Here is a 20,161-nt window from a genome sequence, read left to right on the forward strand (position 1 = left end):
TCTGTGCCTTTGCATGAAAAAGATGACCCCATATCTAAGTTGCATTTCTTTCTTGCCTCGGCCTCAAAGAATCCCTCACATACTTTAAGATGCAGCTGAAGAGCCATCTTCTGCATGAGCCTTTCCTGATTCCCCCAATCCCCCTCCATATTCAACTATTTTGTATAGAGTTTGTAATTATTAATGTTAAAGCTTTACTGTGTACATTTAAATGTGAATTTGTTGACTCCTATTACAATTCAAACTCCTTGGGAGAAAGATTGTTTTCATTCCTTGTATTTGTTGGCTGGATTTGCTCAATCTTTTCTGCTATAATCATCTTCTCTGATGCCAACCATTTGAACAAACTAATTGGAAGGTGTTGCATTGTTAACAAATGGGTTTAAAACCCACCAAAATTTTTTGGAAGATTCTTCAGTTTCTAAGTTTATTATTATATGTGCAATAAAAGTTTATATAGATGACAAAAGTTACTATTAGTCATATTAATTGTGCTGGCTTTCATTTATTATTAGATAATATCTCAATATACAATATACATTTAGAGAAAGCTTCATGGCTAACAATAGTGGTTAAAAAATTCATATTTGTTTTGCCAGTTACGTACTACCTATGAGACTTCTCTGGGCCTCAATTTTCTCATTTATTAAAGCATTGAATTAAATAGCCTCAGAATTCTTCTAGTTCCAAATCTATGACCCTCTCACCCTACTTATTATGACTGTTTAAGGCTTTAGCCTCATCCTCCAGAGAAAGGGATGAAAAGTAGATACATCATTAGGAACCAAAGTGCTTAAATAAATAGCTTGCTCTCCTGTGCTTGATCATTACTGTCTGGGTGTCTGGGCTCTTGATCTGGGTCCTGGCCTTGGACTGGGTCCATAAACCTCACTGGCCTTACTTTCTTTAGGATTTGGCAAATAGGAAAATGATGACAGTTTATTAGGAGTTATGGGGAAATAGCAGGGGTAGAATTCTCTCCCAGATCAAAGGAAGGAGAAGCCATGTCACATTTTCTGTACAGTGGCATTTCTTCAGGGCAGTTCAGTAAACTCTGCTCTTCCTATTCAGAAATCAGATGTGATGCAGAGAAAGAACTATGGAGTAAGAATGCAGATCAAGACATACTGTTTTTATTTTTTAATTTATTTTTAGTTTCTTGTGGTTTCTCCATTTTGTTCTGATTCTTCTTTCACAACATTAGTAATATGGAAAGATGTTGAATATGATTGTATATATATGATCTAAAAAAAGAAATCAATTATTATGATTCTGGAGCTAAGTGAGTTAATTTCTTGGGAGAATTGGATGATGGTAAAATAAATATGCATATGTATTTTCCTCCAATTATACATGTATACATATTTTGCTAATATATTATTCTAAACACATATTTATATATTTATATGTAGTGTATATATATATATATATATATATATATATATATATATATATGATAAATGCATAATCAAGGGGCTAATATTACATTTAGGAGGAAGAAAAAGACCTGTGGTGATTGCATAAGTAGATAGTATGCATTTGGGAGTGCTTTGTAAGTTTATATGAAGTTTCGAGTAATAGGGGCTATGACAAAACCAGCAGGTGGGAATAGTTTTCATGGGCTGACATAACTCGAAAACAATAAAACCTTATACATGGTGGAATAGACTTGCTAGAGTAATTTTATATCCATTATAGGACCTCAGAACCATCTTATCTAGTCTTACTGTAATAAAATTCCTTTCTTCATCTCTAACATTTCAGTTATTCCTTTAAACAGCTTTATGGTTGTGTTTTTTTTTTTTGTTTTTTTTTTTTTTTTTGTTCTGGGAATCTAACTTATCTAGGTGAGGACCTCCAGTGTGGAAACTCTTTCTACTGATAGAAATCAGTTATTTTTCTTTAACTTGGTCTTGAGAGTTGTCTGGGGGCTCAGGGAGGTTAAATCACTTGCTCATGGTCACCTATCTAGTGTATGTTACAAGCAGGTCTTTCTGGTTTCATAATTAGCCCTTCATCAATTATATCTCATTGTCTTTCTCAAATCTATGTTTTGGGTATTATTTTCCATATAGATTAGGAAAATCAAGCATAAAGAGATGAATTTGGGTTTAAAGAATCAACTTTACAAGAATAATTTAAAAAAGGTATGACTAGACAGCAGTTCATCAGAAAACAACTTGAGGGTTTTAGTGGATTCCAGACTCCATATAAAGCAGCATTATGATGTGGCAGCCAAGAAAACTAGTGTTGAGGGGAGAAGCATAGTTTTCAGGAACAGAGAGATGATAGTTCTGTTGCCTTTTTTCCCTGGTCAGGACACATTTGGTGTATTGTATTCAGTTCTCTGTATCATATTTTAGGGAAAGACTAAATAAAGTGAAGTCTAGAGGAGGCCACCCAGAATGGTGAAGGGCCTCAAGTTTATGCTATATAGAGATTGATTGAAGGAACTGAGAATAGTTAGCCACAGGGAGGGAGAAGACTTAGGGTAGGGAATCTTAATCATTTTGGGTAGTCTGGTGAAGCTTATTAATCCCTTCTCAGAAGAATTTTTTTAATATTTAAATTATATTTTTTCTAGTTACATGTAAAGATAGTTTTAAACTTTAATTACTGTAAGACTTTGAGTTTTTAAATTTTTGTTTTTTATTTTATTTTTTTCTAATTCCATGCAAAGATAATTTTTCAACATTCATCTTTTTGTAAGTTTCAGAGTTCTACCTTCCCTTTCCTCTCCTCTAACTCTCATGGCTGTGAGCAATCTGATACAATTGTATTTAACATATTTCCATATTAGTCATGTGAAATAAATAAAGAAAAAAAACATAAAAAGTTTAAAAAAACTGAACATAGTATGCTTTGGTCTGCATTTAGACTCAATAGTTTTTTCCCTGGACATGAATGGCATGTTCCATCACAAGTCTTTTAGAATTGTCCTTGATCACTGAACAACTGAGAGGAGCTGAGTTCATCGTAGTTAATCATCTCACAATGTTGCTGTTAATGTTTATAATGTTCTTCTAGTTCTGCTCACTTCACTCAGCATCAATTCATGGAAGTCTTTCCAGGCTTTTCAGAAAAAGATTTTAAAATGTATAACATCAAATACATAGGATTGGAAACCAATTATATTAAAATAGAGATGTAATTTTTTTTTCCATCCTAATTCATGTACATATGAAATGTTTCTGTGGACCACAGATTAAGAACCTGTGTCACAGGAGGAATGTGATGTCTATCTTTCAAGTACTTGAAAGCATATCTTATAAAAAAGAGATTATACCGGTTTGCTTAGTCTCAGACGACAGAGCAAGGAGCAATGAGTAGAAGGTACAAAGAAGCAAGTTTCACCTTAATGGAAGGAAAAACTAAGTAACCATTAATCAATAAGTCCATAAACATTTATTTAGTACCTTCTGTATACTGGGCACTGTGAAAAGCTCTGAGGATAAAAAGGAAGGCCAAACACAATCCCTATTCTCAAGGAACTCATGGACTAATGGGGAGGTCTTTCAAAGGGTGGATGATCCCTTCTCAGGTATATGTTAGAGCAGAATCTTGTTCAGGGACAGGTTGGGCCAGATGGTCCCTTAGGCCTATTCCATCTCTATGATTACTCTTCAAATCCAGAGAAAAAGTTATAGAATCTGAATGCAGATCAAAGCCTACTGTTTTTACTGACTTCAGATTAGCAGTAGGGTGGCTTTGCATCTGCATGGAGTAAGGGGGAATAGGATGTCTAGAGAAGAGCCCTAATCTTCTGTTGTATTTGTCCTGAACATGTTGCAGTATGCAAGATGATGGCTAATGTATGCTTGTCAAAAGGACTATTTTAAGAAGAACTCATACAGGGCAAGCATTCATGGAAGGGTCAGAAGAAATGATACAGTGATGCACAGAAGCTTTTGCTTAAGTACTTTGGAATTGATGTGAGCATGGGAGACACTGGCATAGGACCACTCAGCATGATGTGCCCTCATCAAAGAGGGTACTGTGCTCTATGAACAAGGCAGAATGGAAGCATCTCAAAGGAAACATGAGATACATAAGTTTAGAGTAACCACATCAGGTGTTCACATGAGTTATTTGTACCTGACCTGTGGTAGAACATTTTGAATTTGTGTTGATCTGATCAGCCACTGTAACTTTTCTCTAAAATAGTGACATAGTTTTGGTCTTTTTCAATAATGAAGGAATAAAATTAACCCAATTTAGACCAGTTACATTTATAGTGATGCTTTTTTTGATTCTTTTCTGAATTTGTTCTCCAATTCTGGAGATATTCCCTGTTGGAGTGTATAGCTTCACAGTGACTTTACAGTGACCTTGTCATATAATGACATATCCATTGAGTGTATATGTTAAGTCTCTTTGCATTGGCATAGAGCAGTTTTTTTTTTAACATATATTGGTAGTTTCTAGTGTGAGATAGTTCCAGTGATGCCTGTAGAGAAGCTGAAGATATACAAGCCAGAAAAGCAAATACCATTAGATAAGTACCTGAAAATTTATGTAGTATTTAAGTGAGAAGGACCTAGGGCTAGTGGATGGAGAACTTGCCTCACTGTCAGGAAGACCTGAATTCAAGTCCCATTTCCGACACATTCTCAATGTTGGATTCTAGACAAATCACTTAACTTCTCAGTGTCCTAGGCAGTTCTCTGAGATGGTAAGTTACAGAGATAATTTTGACCAGAGGTAGAGTTCCGTCAGTTTGCTCTATCTAGTTTAGCAGAATTTTATATTCAGTAAACTGATTGTTAATTTATTTGAATCCCACCACTAGTCCTGACCTACATTGGAATAGGGAGTTCCACCAATTTACTTTGCCAGTGAAGTCAACATTCATTTTTGTAAGATTTTGAGTTCCAAATTTTTCTCCCTCCCTCCTTTCTCTACCCCTTTCCCAAGATAGCAAGTAATACATGTACTATCATATTTAACACATTGCTAGTGAGACTGACTCTCTCATCCCCTCTCTATAAGATAAATGGAGGATTGGTAAGGAAGATTTGTCTATTAAGGGACAAAGTAGAGACTTATCCTCAGTCATACTGTCAATATACAAAACTGAAACCAAGGGAACCATTTAAATATGAAAAGCCAACAGGTATATGGGGGAGCCATAGTTTCCAAGGAGACTTGGTTGATCATGTGAATCATTGCCCCAGACCAAGGAACATCTCAGAGACTTAGCAAAAGAAGATTGTAAAAGGGCAAGGCCCTTGTTGCCCTGCACTACTTTTTAGGTGTTTTTTAGTTGGTGTAGACCTTAGATGTCCAACCTTTTAGCTCTTCTGGGCCTCATTGCCCAATAAAAATTTAAGGGCTGCATATAAAATTTATTATTTATGACTATAATGTATTCGTTATCATATTTATCAATGAGTATAATAATAAAATGTAATAATGCTATAAAAATGGACTTTGAGGGACACCTGGGGCCCATGAACTGCATGTTGGACACGCCTGGGCTAGACTTTCTGCAATACATATCTTTTAAATTCCTTTTATGCCTTAAAGTTTTGTATTTTGCCATGAGTGAAGAATTCATTGTTTTATATGATGAGCTTCTCTGTACTTAAGTGGACTTTTCATTGGAAAGTAGACCTAGCCTATTTCCTGGGAGTATACGTGAAGTCTTTCAGGCATGGTAGGTGCTGCTGGAGGCCATTCTGCCCTTAGACACTCTTGGAGACCTTGGGTCACCTCTTTGTTGTGAAATATCAGAATAGGACTTTGTGGAAGAAAAGGATATGAAAAGAAAAGGAAAATGCCATGAGGAGGTTGCTTGTCTTATTGGTATATCTGTAATGTCTGGAAATCTAGAGGAGGAACTTTAGTGTATTAGATGTTCCCATATGGTAGATTCATGGGAGACCATGGGCAAAAGTGGTATAAGATGAGAAGATCTTGCACAATTGGAAGGAGTTCTCTTATCAAGGACCAGAAGTATCCATAGACCCCTAGCTATATGAAATAATATATCCAAAGGTTATTAGGTAACCTTGTCCTTACTGGTTGTAGTTGTGACTTGTAGCCAGCAACTCAGAGATGATTTTGTGTAATCTGTAGCTTTTATTTATTTTGGCTCAGTTATCTAATCACTCATTAGCCTGTATCATGAAGAATTGGTTATATAAATCTCTTCAGGGGAAGATTGAGTGTACCTCCTTGGGGAAATTCAATGCCATCCGGATAAGTTGGGAAGTTTTGCCCATTTAATAGTAATAATGATAATGATGATGATAGCAATAGTTTGCATTTATACAAAGTATTTTACATGTGTTATTTCATTCTTAAGGGGACATAGCATCTCATTTTTGCTTTAATAGCTGCCATACATTGACCCATTTGTTTCTGAGGAGTCATGTTAATTGAGAAAACTGACTCATGGTATTTCTTTAGCCTTTGTAGACTCATTTTGATTATGTATAAATCCTGAGTGTGTGCTTATTTTTTATGCCTAAAATATTGGTATGAAGTGTCCAAATCTGCAGTGAGAAGTCTTCTATCTAGGGATATAAGAAGACCAATCTTTTTGATTCTCTTGATAAAGAAAGACACTCATCCAGGGTAAAACTTGTTATTTCTATGAAACAATTCAGACATTTCTCAGAGATTTAATTTAGCTTAATTTAACAAGTTGTATTTATGCCAGGAAATATCTCTAATTTGAGGATTTTCAAATTTATAAGATGGGATGAAGAATCTGTATGTGGGGAGAGATAGACTATAGTCCCTCTGATGCCTTGTGGAGGGAGGAATGGAAGAAGTCAGGTATGGAAGAGATGTATAAAGTGGCCAGCAGACAAGCATATTACTAGTTTGAATACAATAAATTATTTATGAAATAAAACTCCTGGTATGAGAACTTTTCCAAGTTCAGATTGTACTTGTTAGTTACTTAGTCTTAGATATTTCCTAAGGAATTCCCCAAGGCTAGGTTCAAATAGCTAGTGTTTAGCCTATAGTGACAGGATTATAACCCCATTCTTCATCCTTTAGACACACTACCTACTTGATAACAATAGGTTCATAAGTGGTGAAGTGAATTGGAGTTTGGAAGAGGTGGTCTTTAAAATGGTTTGTCAGTGATACTTGTACAGGATATGGGCTAACAGATTCACAACTGTTTACTTGTCCCTGAACATGTGCAACCACATTTATACATATATATTTATGCCCCATGTTTGTTCCCTCATGTCTAGGTATATTCATTCTTTATTGACTACTGACTTTTTTGTGGGGGGGTGTTGCAAAGCAAAAGGGTTAAGTCACACAGCTAGGTAATTATTAAGTGTCTGAGGCCGGATTTGAACTCAGGTCCTCCTGACTCTAGGGCTGGTGCTCTCTCCACTGCACTACCTAGCTGCCCCTGACTACTGACTTAAAAGTAAAGTAACCACATTGTTCTTGTTTTCACAATGCCTTTTGCCCTTTATGACTTCTTTACCTGGGGGTCTTTGGACTTTAAAAAAATTGATAATTTATCTCAATATTATTGGTTTACTTTATAATTCTGTATATTTTATAAATTTAAAATTGTCATTCTGAGAAGGGGTCCATGACACCCAAACAACTTCAGAACTCTTTCCTTAAAGTCATTTTACTATGCATTATCAGATTGACTCACCGCTTGTTTTCCCTTTGAGTCTAGGTGGTGGGGGGGGGGGGGGGGGGGGGGGGGGGGGGGGGGGGGGATCAAAGACTTGAAGCTTTAGGATGAAGTTTCCCTTGGTTGAGAGAAAGGAATTAATCAATCAGTCATTCAATCAGCAAGCATTTGTTAAGAAATTATGCCAAGATTTCTGGAGCTCTTCCTGGATAGGACTAGAATGATTATTGGTGCCTGTAATCAACTCCTTGTCAGAAGTTGGCAGGATCTGTTCCCTGATCTGCCAGCATTAGAAACAGCTTGGAGCTAGAGACGAAGGGTTTTGGGGAGAGCCCTTAGCAGCTGGTACAATTGTCTACTAATTGGCTAGCACTTAAAAGATGATGATGGATTGGTGGCCAGGTGCCATGTCAGGTTACCTCAGAACTGAGATGCCCTTTTGGGGTTGGTGATCAGCTGCTAGATAGGTGGAGTCACACTTTGGATGATGGTTGTTGGCACAGTGAAGGTTTCTGTGGAAACTCCTCGAATCTAAGGAGAGTGACTCCCAAATCTAATTCGGAGGAATAGCAGCAGCAATATGACCTGGAGCAGTGGTCTTGGGTGACCTAACTCTAACTGAGCCCCTGTATTCTCATTACACTTATCTTAATATGTTAATTATGTTATATATGCTTTAAAATGGCTAATAATATTAACATTTTATATAGTACTTTAAGGTTTGCAAAACACTTTACCTGTTAACTTATTTGATCTCACAGCTATCCTCTGATAAAGATAGATAAAGAAACTGAGGTTGAGAGAGGTTAAATGACTTGTTCAAGGTCATACAGCTAGTAAGTACCTGAGGCTGGATTTGAACTCAAGTCTTCCTGACTTTTAAGTCCAGCACTATTTTGTGGCTTAACTGGGCTTGTCACATCGAAGATTTTTGGGATACCTGTATACCACTGGAAACTCGAGGGTCAACCCTGATGGAAAACTTGGGTGAGAGAATGGCCAAAAGTTGGCCAGAATTGCTAGTCATGAGTTGATGGTGATTTATATTGTTGGAGGGAACATTGTGGATGAGGTTATAGAAACACTGAAGTGACTGCACATTCTAGTATCCCCATCATGTCTAGTATAATGTTGGGTGCTTACTTCAGAAGGTGTTCCAGAAAGAGTTGATTGACATGCAGCCACAATTGTGTTCTAAATTCAGGGATTTCTCTTTTTAATTTGATTTTACAGCAAAGGAAATTTTTTAGATGCCATCTCTATCTACCTTCTTTTTTCCTGCTGACTGTAATAAATCAATATTTAATTGCACCCATCTATGGTAATGCTCCAATCCATCCCTTAGGAGAATTTCCCACAAATTAGTTTATATTTACAGAATGAAATTCTCCCATAATGAATGCTAAAGTAAAAACAAAATGGTTTACCTGCTGAGGGCTATACATTTGGCTGATTATTTTAAATTACTCCTCTGGTGCCTCTGACACTAGAAGGAAATTATTAACATTATCAGATATGAATTCCTTTAGCAATTTGCCTGGGGTTTTGAAGATCAGGATCACATAATGTGTTTTGGTGGAATTTCTAGCAGTGACATGTTTTAATAGAGTGGGGACTGGCTTGAGAGGCAGGACAGATACACCTCCCAATCTCTGGACAGTTAGTTAGCCCCCTTGTGGGTTTATCTAAAGACTTTGTCCTGGCTCTTTTCTTTTCTCTTTATCTTCTCTCACTAAATAAGGTCTAGATGGGAAGAAGACCATGATATCAGGGAGGTGATGCCATGATAAGCACATGATTTGGTTTGAATGCTGTGTTAAGTCACCAGTTTCATTTTTTTCCTCCAGGGCCATCTGGATCCAGTGACCAGATATAAATTAGAATGACTGGAGCTAGTAAGTGGCAAGAGTCTGAGGTTGGATTTGAACTTCTATCTTCCTGACTCCAAGGTCAGTGCTCCAGCCACTGTACCACCTAGCTGCCCCTCAGTGAGAGAAGATAAAGGGACAGATGGATGGCATAATGATTAGAATGCCAGCCCTTTAGTCAGGAGGATCTGAGTTCAAATTCTAGCTCAGACACTTACTAGCTGTGTGACCTTGGGCATGTCATTTAATTCTGATTGCCTTGCATCCAGGGCCATCTCCACTTATCCTGACCCTCTGGACCCAGTTGGCCCTGGAGGAGAAAGTGAGACTGATGACTTAACACAACTTGCCCTTCCTCCCTAATATCAAGTTCTTCTTTGAGAATGAAGAACAAAAATCATCATTGTCTATCTTCTCATAGACCTCATAAATTCCCTTTGGTTCAATGATCGTTTCATTTTTAGTTTGTTTTTGTTTTTTTTTGCAAGGCAATGGGGTTAAAGTGACTTGCCCAAGGTCACACAGCTAGGTAATTATTAAGTGTCTGAGACCAGATTTGAACCCAGGTACTCCTGACTCCAGGGCCGGCGCTCTATCCACTGTGCCACCTAGCTACCCCCATGATCATCAATGATGATTTCTATCTGTTTCTATGTGAACTCTTTTAAGCTGTTAATCATACACAATTAACTTATCAGATAAGGCATCTTAAACTCCACTTATCTAAAACAGAACTAACTCTTTATATTTCTCACCTATTTCCTGAAATGATCTATTTCTGTTGAAAGTAGCACTGTGGGGGGCGGCTAGGTGGCACAGTGGATAGAGCGCCGGCCCTGGAGTCAGGAGTACCTGGGTTCAAATCTGGTCTCAGACACTTAATAATTACCTAGCTGTGTGACCTTGGGCAAGTCACTTTAACCCCATTGCCTTGCAAAAACAAATAAAAAAAATAAAGTGTATATATGAAAGAACCATTCTGGTAATGTTGGTGAAAATTTGCTTAGTGAAACTAGAATGTATTTTTGGTATTTTAAGTTAATACAATAGGCACTTGTGAATTTTGTCAGTATGGGAATGTCCCCCATCAGCCTCAGACCTAAAGGTTAGGTATATTGTCCATGTTGGTCACTCTCTTGGTAAGGTTCAGAGCAGAATTTAAACTAAGGCCTCTTGGACTCCAATTCTATCTTTCTCTGCACAGTACTTAATTTCTCATTTTTACATTAATATAATATCAATAATTACAATAAAAAGATCCAGCTAAGGTACCCCCTAAATACTGACTAAATAGTGAGTCATCCAAGAAAGGCTGGAGAAGTTGGTAGAGTGGGTAACATGAGGCCAGAACAACGGGATCAGGGTATGATTGTCATCTCTTCTCATTAATGAGCTGAAAGCAGAAGGTGCTTCTGACCAGAAACAGGAACTGAGTGGGAGGATCTGCTTGTCCCAGCTCTACAGTTTACTGATCTAAATATGAGGCTTATTGATAATATTCATACCACCAGGGATATGTATAAACATACCCATATATACACACACTGAAAAGGGACCTTTATTAATTTATTGCCAGTGACTTAGTCTCCATCTTTGTTGTCATCCAGAGAAATGAAGCAATGTACGGAATTGTCTCAGGAGAGCAACTCTATGCACAGCTTTCCAAGTGGTTATGGCTGGCATTATTTTATATTCAAGATGAGTCAGAGAGTTAGAACCTTTTATAGATGTACCAATCTAGGATTGTACCTCAGGCATTTTGACCACAATAGCATAAAGAGAAACAACTTTGAAATATTTCAGAAGTCTGATCAGTATAGAGATCACTCATGACTTTAGAAGACTGGTGATGAAGCATGCATTTCTCCTGTCTCTTGGCAATGAGGTGGTGAATTAGAGGTACAGAATGAGATATATACTTTCAGATTTATCTTTTTGAGCTTGACTATATGCTTGGATATGAAGGAGAATGACTTTTATTTGAAAGGAAGAGGATGGATGAGTGATGATAATGATACAGAAAAAGAAAAAAGAACAGAACATTAGTTCCACCTTTAAGAAAAAGTATGGAAGAGAGAAGAAAGTTCAGAAGGAGAGAGAGAAAATAAGAAAAGTTTATAGCAAAAGGTCATAGTTTTATATACAATGCTCTTTTTTCCTTCCTTGAATAATGAAATGTTAATATTTGTTGTTGTTTGTTATATTCATAATAAAAAACTTTTATTAATTGTATCCAACCTAGCAAATATTTGTTAAATAAACTCTTACTCTTTGCAAGAATTTTGCTAGTTAGTCATAAGGATACAAGGACAAAAATTAAACATCTTCTGTATTTGAAGAACTTTTAAGAGGGATAGAAAAAAAGAGGGATAGAACATATGAGGGACAACTAGATGACTCAGTGTATAGAATCTGGACCTGAACTCAGGAAGACCTGAATTCAGACTTGATCTCAGATACTTGCTAGCTGTGTCTCTGGGCAAGTCACTTAACCTCTGCCTTAATTAACTGGAGAAGGAAATGGCAAACCACTCCAGTATCTTTGCCAAGAAAATCCTGTAGGTGGCATGACATCAGGGAATTGATGCTATGTCTTGGAAGTAAATTGGATTTAAGTAAAGGGATGCTGTACAAAGTCATAAGCCTCATTCTCTTCTCTTGAGCCATCTGGGTCCATTGGCAAGATAAAGATCAAGACAACTGGAGATGGTCCAGATGCAGTGGGAGATCCTGACCTAAGGTCTTTCCCAGGTCTCAGTGTGATTGAGGCAACACCCATTCAATAATTAAGGCTGGGTAAGAAATGAGACAAACAATTATCTATCTAGTCAAAACAAACAAATAAAACACCAAAAACACCCCCCCCAAAAAAAAAAATTCTGGGAGGGGAAAGCCTCAGGGTTTCTGGCTAAAACAGAAACTGCTGCTATTCATACTCACTCTGAGATTTCTGAACCCAAACAATGACCAAATGAGACTTGGGCTGGGACCTACTCTTGGCTAATCCATGAAAGCCAAAGTCATTTGAGTTTAAGGCTTTGTCCTTAAAAAGAAATTTAACAATCTTGAGAGATCTGTTATGGATAAATGCTATCCACATCCAGAGGGAAAAAACTATGGAGTCTGAATGCATACTATGTAACTTCTTTTATGTTTTTGCTTCCATTCTCATGGTTTTTTCCTTTCTCCTTAGTTCTAATTCCTCTTCCACAACATGGCTAATTGCTAAATATGTTAAACATGACAAGTATAACTTTTACCAGACTGTTCAACTACAAGGGAAGAGGGTGGTAGAAAAACATGGAACTCATAAATTTGCAAATGAATGAATGTTGAAAAACTACCATTGCATGTAATTGGAAAGATAAATTTAAATTAAGAAAAAGAGGGGGGCGGCTAGGTGGTGCAGCAGATAGAGCACTGGCCTTGGAGTCAGGAATACCTGGGTTCAAATCCGGTCTCAGACACTTAAGAATTACCTAGCGTGTGGCCTTGGGCAAGACACTTAACCCCATTGCCTTGAAAAAAAAAGGAAATCTAGCTGGTAAACTCAAGATATCTTGCAAAGTTTCAGCAGTTAAAATTATATTCCTTTGAGCAGAGCACCAGTAGGTAAGAGTATGATTACTTCCCTATGTGGACAGAGGGAGAGGAGGGAGTGACATAAGAAAGGGAAGAAGGAAGAGAGGGAGGGAAAGAAGGAAGAAAGGAAAGAAGAAGCTGTAGCATCCAATTGTAACTGGTCAGAGGACCAGCCACTACTACTCACAGATCATTGTTTATCCTTCATTCTGGAAAAGGACCCTAAGGTCAGGAAGGTTATGTCATGACTTGCAAATGAATTGAAATAAGGGAGGGGTGAGCAACATTACTAGCCTCACTGTTTTTTCCAGAACTATTTGAGTCCTGTGATTTATAAATCAGGATGACTGGAGATGGCCCCTTAGGCAGGAAAAAAAGATAGGGAGAAGGGCAGCTAGTTGGTGCAGTGGATAGAGCACCAGCTCTAGAGTCAGTTCAGATTTGGTCTCAGATACTTAATAATTACTAATCTGTGAAACCTTGGGCAAGTCACTTAACCCCATTGCCTTGCCAAAAAAAAAATGTAGGGAGAGATGAAGAAATGGGCCTAGAAAAGAGACTGGGAGGGGGGTGCCTATATTTTTTCTTTTGCCTTTTTTTGTGTCTTCAGTGCTTAACATGGTGCCTTGCACATAGGTGTTTTAATAACTTATTATTGACTAACCATTTCTAGAGTGGGAGAGGGTGAAGATTTAGCAAAGCAGATCAGAATGGAATATTTGCCAGATAGAAGGTGAACCAAGAGAGAAATGTCACAAGCCAAGGCAGGAGATTGTGTTCTGGAGGAGGAGGTGATTGATAATGTCAAAAATTGCAGAGAGTTCAAGTAGAATATTGGGGCTAAGTGGGCAGCTAGGTGTCGTAGTGCATAAAGCACCGGCCCTGGAGTCAGGAGTACCTGGGTTCAAATCCGGTCTCAGACACTTAAGAATTACCTAGCTTTGTGGCCTTGGGCAAGCCACTTAACCCTGTTTGCCTTACAAAATAAAAAAACCTAAAAACCCCCCGAATATTGGGGCTAAGAAATGACCTTTGAATTTAGTAGATATTATTGGTGGCCATGAGGAGAGTGATGTGGGTTTGTGGTGGGGTCAGAAGTTAGATTGCAGGATATTGAGAATTGAATGGAAAGTTAGGAAATAAGGGCAATGAATATAGTTGACTTGTTCTAAAACTTTGAGTGTAAAAGGTTAGAGACAGAGAGTGATAGCTTGGGGAGTTGCAAAGTTATGAACTTTTTTTTAAGGATGGGGGAGAAGTAGACATTTTTGTGGGCAGAAAGATGGTAGTCAATGAATAAGAACAGATAGAAGATTTAAAAAAAAAGGTGGAAGTGTTGACTTTATCAAAAAGGACCATGGGGCAGTTAGGTGGTACAGTAGATAGAACACTACCCCTGGAGTTAGGAGGACCTGAATTCAAATCCTGCCTCAGATACTTAATAATTACTTAGCTGTGTGACCTTTGGCAAGTCACTTAAAAGCCATTGCCTTATATTAAAAGGGGGGGCATTTCTTATTTATTTTGAATTTTACAATTTTCCCCCTAATCTTGCTTCCCTCCCCCCACCCCCTCACAGAAGGCAGTCTGTTAGTCTTTACATTGTTTCTATAGTATACATTGATCTCAGTTGAATGTAATGAGAGAGAAATATTCTTATGGAAGAAAAAATAACGTCTAAGAGAAAGCAAAATTACATAATAATTTTTTTACATTAAAGGTAATAGTCTTTGGTCTTTGTTCAAATGCCACAATTCTTTATCTGGATACAGATGGTACTCTCCATCATAGATATCCCCAAATTGTCCCTGATTGTTGCACTGATGGAATGAGCAAATTGATTAAGATTGATCATCAACCTACAGGCTGTTAGGGTGTACAGTGTTCTTCTGATTCTGCTCATCTCACTCAGCATCAGTTCATGCAAATCCTTCCAGGCTTCCCTGAATTCCCATCCCCCTGCTTTCTAAAACAAGAGTGTTCCATCACATATATATATATATATATCACCATTTATTAAGCCATTCCCCAATTGATGTACATTCATTCAATTTCCAATTCTTTGCCACCATAAACAGGGCTGCTATGAATATTTTTGTATGAGTGATGTTTTTATGAAGGGCCACTTCTTTATCAGAGACTATAGCAAAGGAGAAAATGATAGATATAAAGAAGGAGGTTTTTGGTGATGTGAATTATGGAGGAAGAGGGAACTTTCAGCAGATGGTCTCATTTTTTAACAGTAAAATCAGGAGCAAGGTACTTGACTGAGAAAGTGATGAAGTTTCAGAAAGAAGAGCTTTTGAACAGCTGCTAAAGAGAGTCTGTTGAGAGTCAGAAGAATAAAAGAATTAATGTGTAGCAGTAAGAATTCAGTGGAGATGAAATCATGTAGATTTGTAGGCATAATGGTATGATTTTTAAAGGAATGTTTAACAGGATGTTAGGGTAGAGGAGAAGGTGAATAAATAGTGTGAGTGACCCAGAATTGGAGTTTGATAAGGCATGACTGATAAAAAGGCAGTAGGGGAAGTGATTCAAGGATTGATAGAAAATGGCTAAAATGTTTACCCATAAAATAGCAGGAATGTGATAGGAGAGCAGTGGGGCCAGAGTAGGTGGTAATGAACTTGAAGAACAAATGGGGGTGGAAGAGTTGTAAGGTCACTATGAACCAGAGAAATTGGTTAAGAGAAATCCTGTTGAATGAGAGAAGGAAGGATAGAAAATTTTAGAATTAAGGAAAGGATTTATAGTTCTTGGTTGTGGAAATAAACAGTGTTCAAGGTGGGATCACCTGAAGTCTCCATACATGAAGGCAGGAGTGGGATTGGAGAGAAAGACTTAACTAGATATTGAACTATGTGAAAAAAGGAGAGTAAGATGGATGCTTGATGGATGACTGTGACTTAAGATTTGGATTCAGTGATAAAAATAAATGAAGTGATCCTCAGAGGAAGGGAGGCTGTTGAACCTTGGAAGTGACAGTGAAGCCTTTTCCTTTTCCTTTTCCTCCAGGCTGGGAATGAATATACCTGGGGTTTGATAGCTGTTAGTTGACTGGGTGACCAACTGACTGCCCAGTATTTAAGGAGACTTGAGAAAAGGAATCTTCAGTTCTGGAGGGATTTGTGGGCTAGGTACTACCCTGTGCTTTCTGGGAGGAGGCAGGTTTTTATTCGCACAAAAAGCTAAAAAGACTGTGAAGCTCTTTATGAATTGTTTCACTCATTGTTTTTGCATGTCCAGGGCTTGGTATTTCTAGTTTTCAGTGCTTGGTGTATAGGATCTACATAATAAATGCATACCAATTAAAGAAATACATGTTTACTAAACTGAATGGGAATAAAAAAAGGGAGTTTCTTTACAGACAAGTGGAACTTTCAGATGGAACAATAATAACTGGAAGGTGGAGGAGAGCTTGAATTTGAAATTGAATAGGGATGAACGTGGGGAGGCAAAAGAGGGTGAGAGAATTTCACCCTAGCAGATGGAATCATGGTCAAGACCACTGAATTTACTTGCTATAAGATTTTAAGAGCCTTCAACTGATAGGGATTCCCATCCTTCAAAGTACTGAGATGGCTGAGGCCAGAGTCATTCATTGTTAGTGCTCACTCTCTCAGACTCTTAGAAGTGCAGGATCACTTAAAGTTCTGACACCAGAGGTTCCAGAAACAATAAAGTAGATGTTACCATATTTCCCCATATATAAGATGCACCTTAATTTTGGGGCTGAAATTTGAAAAAATGTATTATATAAAGTTATTGAACTCAAGTTTTATTCATCACAAAATTCAAGGACCTTCTGCTCAGAGCATTCAGGCATCTTTTGAGCAAGTCTGGTGTGTGGACACACTCTTAGTCCATTCCATTTCATAAAGCTGAAGCACCAATTATGTCCTCCTAGGAAATCAGTTGCTTCTTTTTCATCAGCAATTCCTCTGGCCTCATGCTGAACCATCTTTGTGGACACAGGGACTCCAGTGGCCCTTTGCCCTTCAATTCATCTCTTCAATTCCCTCTCTAGGTCAGGCATTTTGCTGACTTGCCTCTATGGCCTTCTTCTGCCATAGCATTTTCAGTAGGGTTTTCTTTTCCTGTAGCCAGTCTCAGATTGTTTTCTAAATTGGAGGGGTACCAAACTGACTTTCAGTAGCATGATTTCCATTCACTTTTGCAAACTGGATCTCTTTGAACTTGAATTCAGCACTGCACAAAGATCTTTTTGGAGCCATTTCTTAGCAGAACATGGCAAAAGTAACCTAAGTACCAGTTACATAACACTTATGTATATAAATATAGTAATATATTAATATTATATTATATAATATTAAGTTATATGTAATGTAAGACATACATAATTTGACATATTATATTAATATAATATAAATGTGTAAGATATATAAATATAACATAATAACAAATGTGAAACAATGAGTGCAAAGACAAACAAGTGCAAAAAAGTGGGAAATGCAAGTAAAATAATTTATAACCACTGTATAAGATGCTCCCAGGTTTTAGACCCCAAATTTTTTGAAAAAGGATGCCTCTTATACATGGGGAAATACGGTAAGTCCTTAGGAATTGGACTTTTTTTTAACTTACTTTTCTTCATATCAAGATGGTGGACTAGGAGGCACACACAAAGATAAATTTGTGGATGGCATGGGCATTGCCTTCCTGATAACTGAATTGTCAGAAGCAAAGGCTACCTTTGGTATACCAAGGATAGGAATCTGGGATGACTTAGAGCCTTTCAGAGCTGGCCATCCCCTGGACTGGGTATCTTAGAAGTGGAGCCTGAGATGAATGTGAGATCCTTTTCCAGAATGCTATCTGCTTGATGTAGAGACCAACTTAATGCCTGTGCTTTTCCCTTGACTTATTCTTGTCTTCTTGAAGAACTTACATTCATGTCTGTGGCATAAGGAACAATACTTAAGAGAGCCTCTTCCAAGTCACTGCTACAAGAAGGGTCTTGGAGGGAGCCCAGGTGAATTCTCTTGACATTCTCTGCCAAACAACTTTGAAATAATGCTCTAAATAAAATGTTCAAGTGGCAGAACCAACAAAAAAAAACAGAAGGAAACATTTAGGAGGTTGGCAGGAGAAGTTTTAACACCAGGGTAGAGGGATGTCCAGGACCACCGTATATGGCAGTAGCAACAGCAGCTGGAACTATAGACACAGAGATGTTGAGGTTGGACAGTTGGTCAAAAACAGATTCCAGGGAGCCCTTTGCTGGCATTGATTGACAGCTGTTGTTCATACTCAGTTCTGGGTTGCAGTTCCAGAGCAGGAAGAAAGGAATGTTGGTTGTCAGTTGCAAGGGAGCAGGAGCCAGAGCAAAAAGGAGTGATAGCACTTATGGCTGCAAGGACCAAAGGCACTTTCAGAGTCAAGGATAGCTGATAAATCGACCAGAAGATGAGTGACCATATCTCACAAGCTTTGAAACAAAGAGCATGGAAAAGCTTTGGAATAGTGCATTCCTCTCCCAAGTGAGCAGAGCCTAATGTTTTAAAGTTCAAGGTCAAGAAATAGACTGAAAAATGAACAAACAACAAAGAAATAATTTGATCATTAAAAACTACTATGGTAGCACAGAAGACCAAGATATAAACTCAGAAATCAACAATGTGAATATGACTGCCAAAAAACCCCTCAAAAAAATGCTACTTGGATCTAAATCCAATAAGAATTCCTAGAATGAAAGAAAGAGATGAGTAAGGGGCGGCTAAGTGGCGCAGTGAATAAGAGCACCGGCCCTGGAGTCAGGAGTACCTGAGTTCAAATCTGGCCACAGACACTTAATAATTACCTAGCTGTGTGGCCTTGGGCAAGCCACTTAACCCCATTGCCTTGCAAAAACCAAAAAAGAGAGAGAGAGAGAGAGAGAGAGAGAGAGAGAGAGAGAGAGAGATGAGTGATAGAGGAAGAGGAAAATTGGGAAAAGAAATGAAGAAAGAAAAAAAGAAAATTATGAATAGGGAGTCAGTCCTGAAGAAAATATTGCCTTAAAAACGGAACTGGCCTAAGGGTAAAAGAGGTTCAAAAATTCACTGAAGAATAAAACTCTTTAAGAGCAGAATTAGTTAAATAGAAAAAGTTACAAAATCTCACCCAAGAAAAGAATTCCTTAAAACTTGGAAGTGTGGGGGTGGCTAGGTGGCATAGTGGATAAAGCACCGGCTTTGGAGTCAGGAGTACCTGGGTTCAAATCCGGTCTCAGACACTTAATAATTACCTAGCTGTGTGGCCTTGGGCGAGCCACTTAACCCTGTTTGCCTTGCAAAAACCTAAAAAAACCCCAAAAAAACTTGGAAGTATATAAGTGGAAGCTAATTATTCCATGAAACATTAAGAAACTAAGTCAAAAGAATGGAAAAAATAGAAGAAAATGTGAAATATCTCATCAAAAAACAACTGACCTGGAAAATATATTGAGGAGAAATAATTAATAATTATTAGACTTCCTAAAAGCCATGATCAGAGAAAGAACTAGATGTCATATTTCAAAAAATTATCACGAAATACTTAATTTCTTGATATCTTAGATGCAGAGTAAAATAGAAATTGAAATAATCCATTTATCTCTTGAAAGAGATCCCAAAATAAAAGAACTCCAGCCAAATTCTAGAGCTCCCAGATGAAAGAGAAAATACTTCAAGTAGTTAAAAAAGAAATGATTCATATATAGCCATAGTCAATGTCTTTTAAAATTTAGTTCCTTCTACATTAAAGGAATTGAGGGCTGAGGATATGATATTCCAGAAGTCAAAGGAACTAGGATTACAAGTAAAGAGTCACCTACCCAAGCAAAACTGAGCATAATCCTTCAGGGGAAAAAAGTGGATATTTAATGAAATTGAGTACTTTCTAGCATTCCTGATGAAAAGACCAGAGCTGAAAAAAGAAAATTTAACATTCAAATACAAGACTCTCTTAAGAGAAGTATAAAAAGGTAAATTTTGAAAGTGCAATTATCAGACACAATAATGCTAAACTGTTTTCCTATCTTGGAAGATAATACATCTAACTCCTAAGAACTCCATCATTATTAGGACAGTTAGAAGGAATTTACATA

At 37.6% G+C, this 20,161-nt stretch overlaps 1 protein-coding gene across 3 annotated transcripts in view; it reads left to right on the plus strand.

Moving 5' to 3' along the window:
• The window catches only part of SLC39A11 (solute carrier family 39 member 11), a 512,505-nt gene that overhangs the window by 40,988 nt on the left and 451,356 nt on the right, over positions 1-20,161 (plus strand). The gene's annotated exons all lie outside the window — the stretch shown is intronic.

The sequence above is a fragment of the Macrotis lagotis genome, chromosome 2, assembly GCF_037893015.1.
Source record: "Macrotis lagotis isolate mMagLag1 chromosome 2, bilby.v1.9.chrom.fasta, whole genome shotgun sequence".
Classification (NCBI taxonomy): domain Eukaryota; kingdom Metazoa; phylum Chordata; class Mammalia; order Peramelemorphia; family Peramelidae; genus Macrotis; species Macrotis lagotis.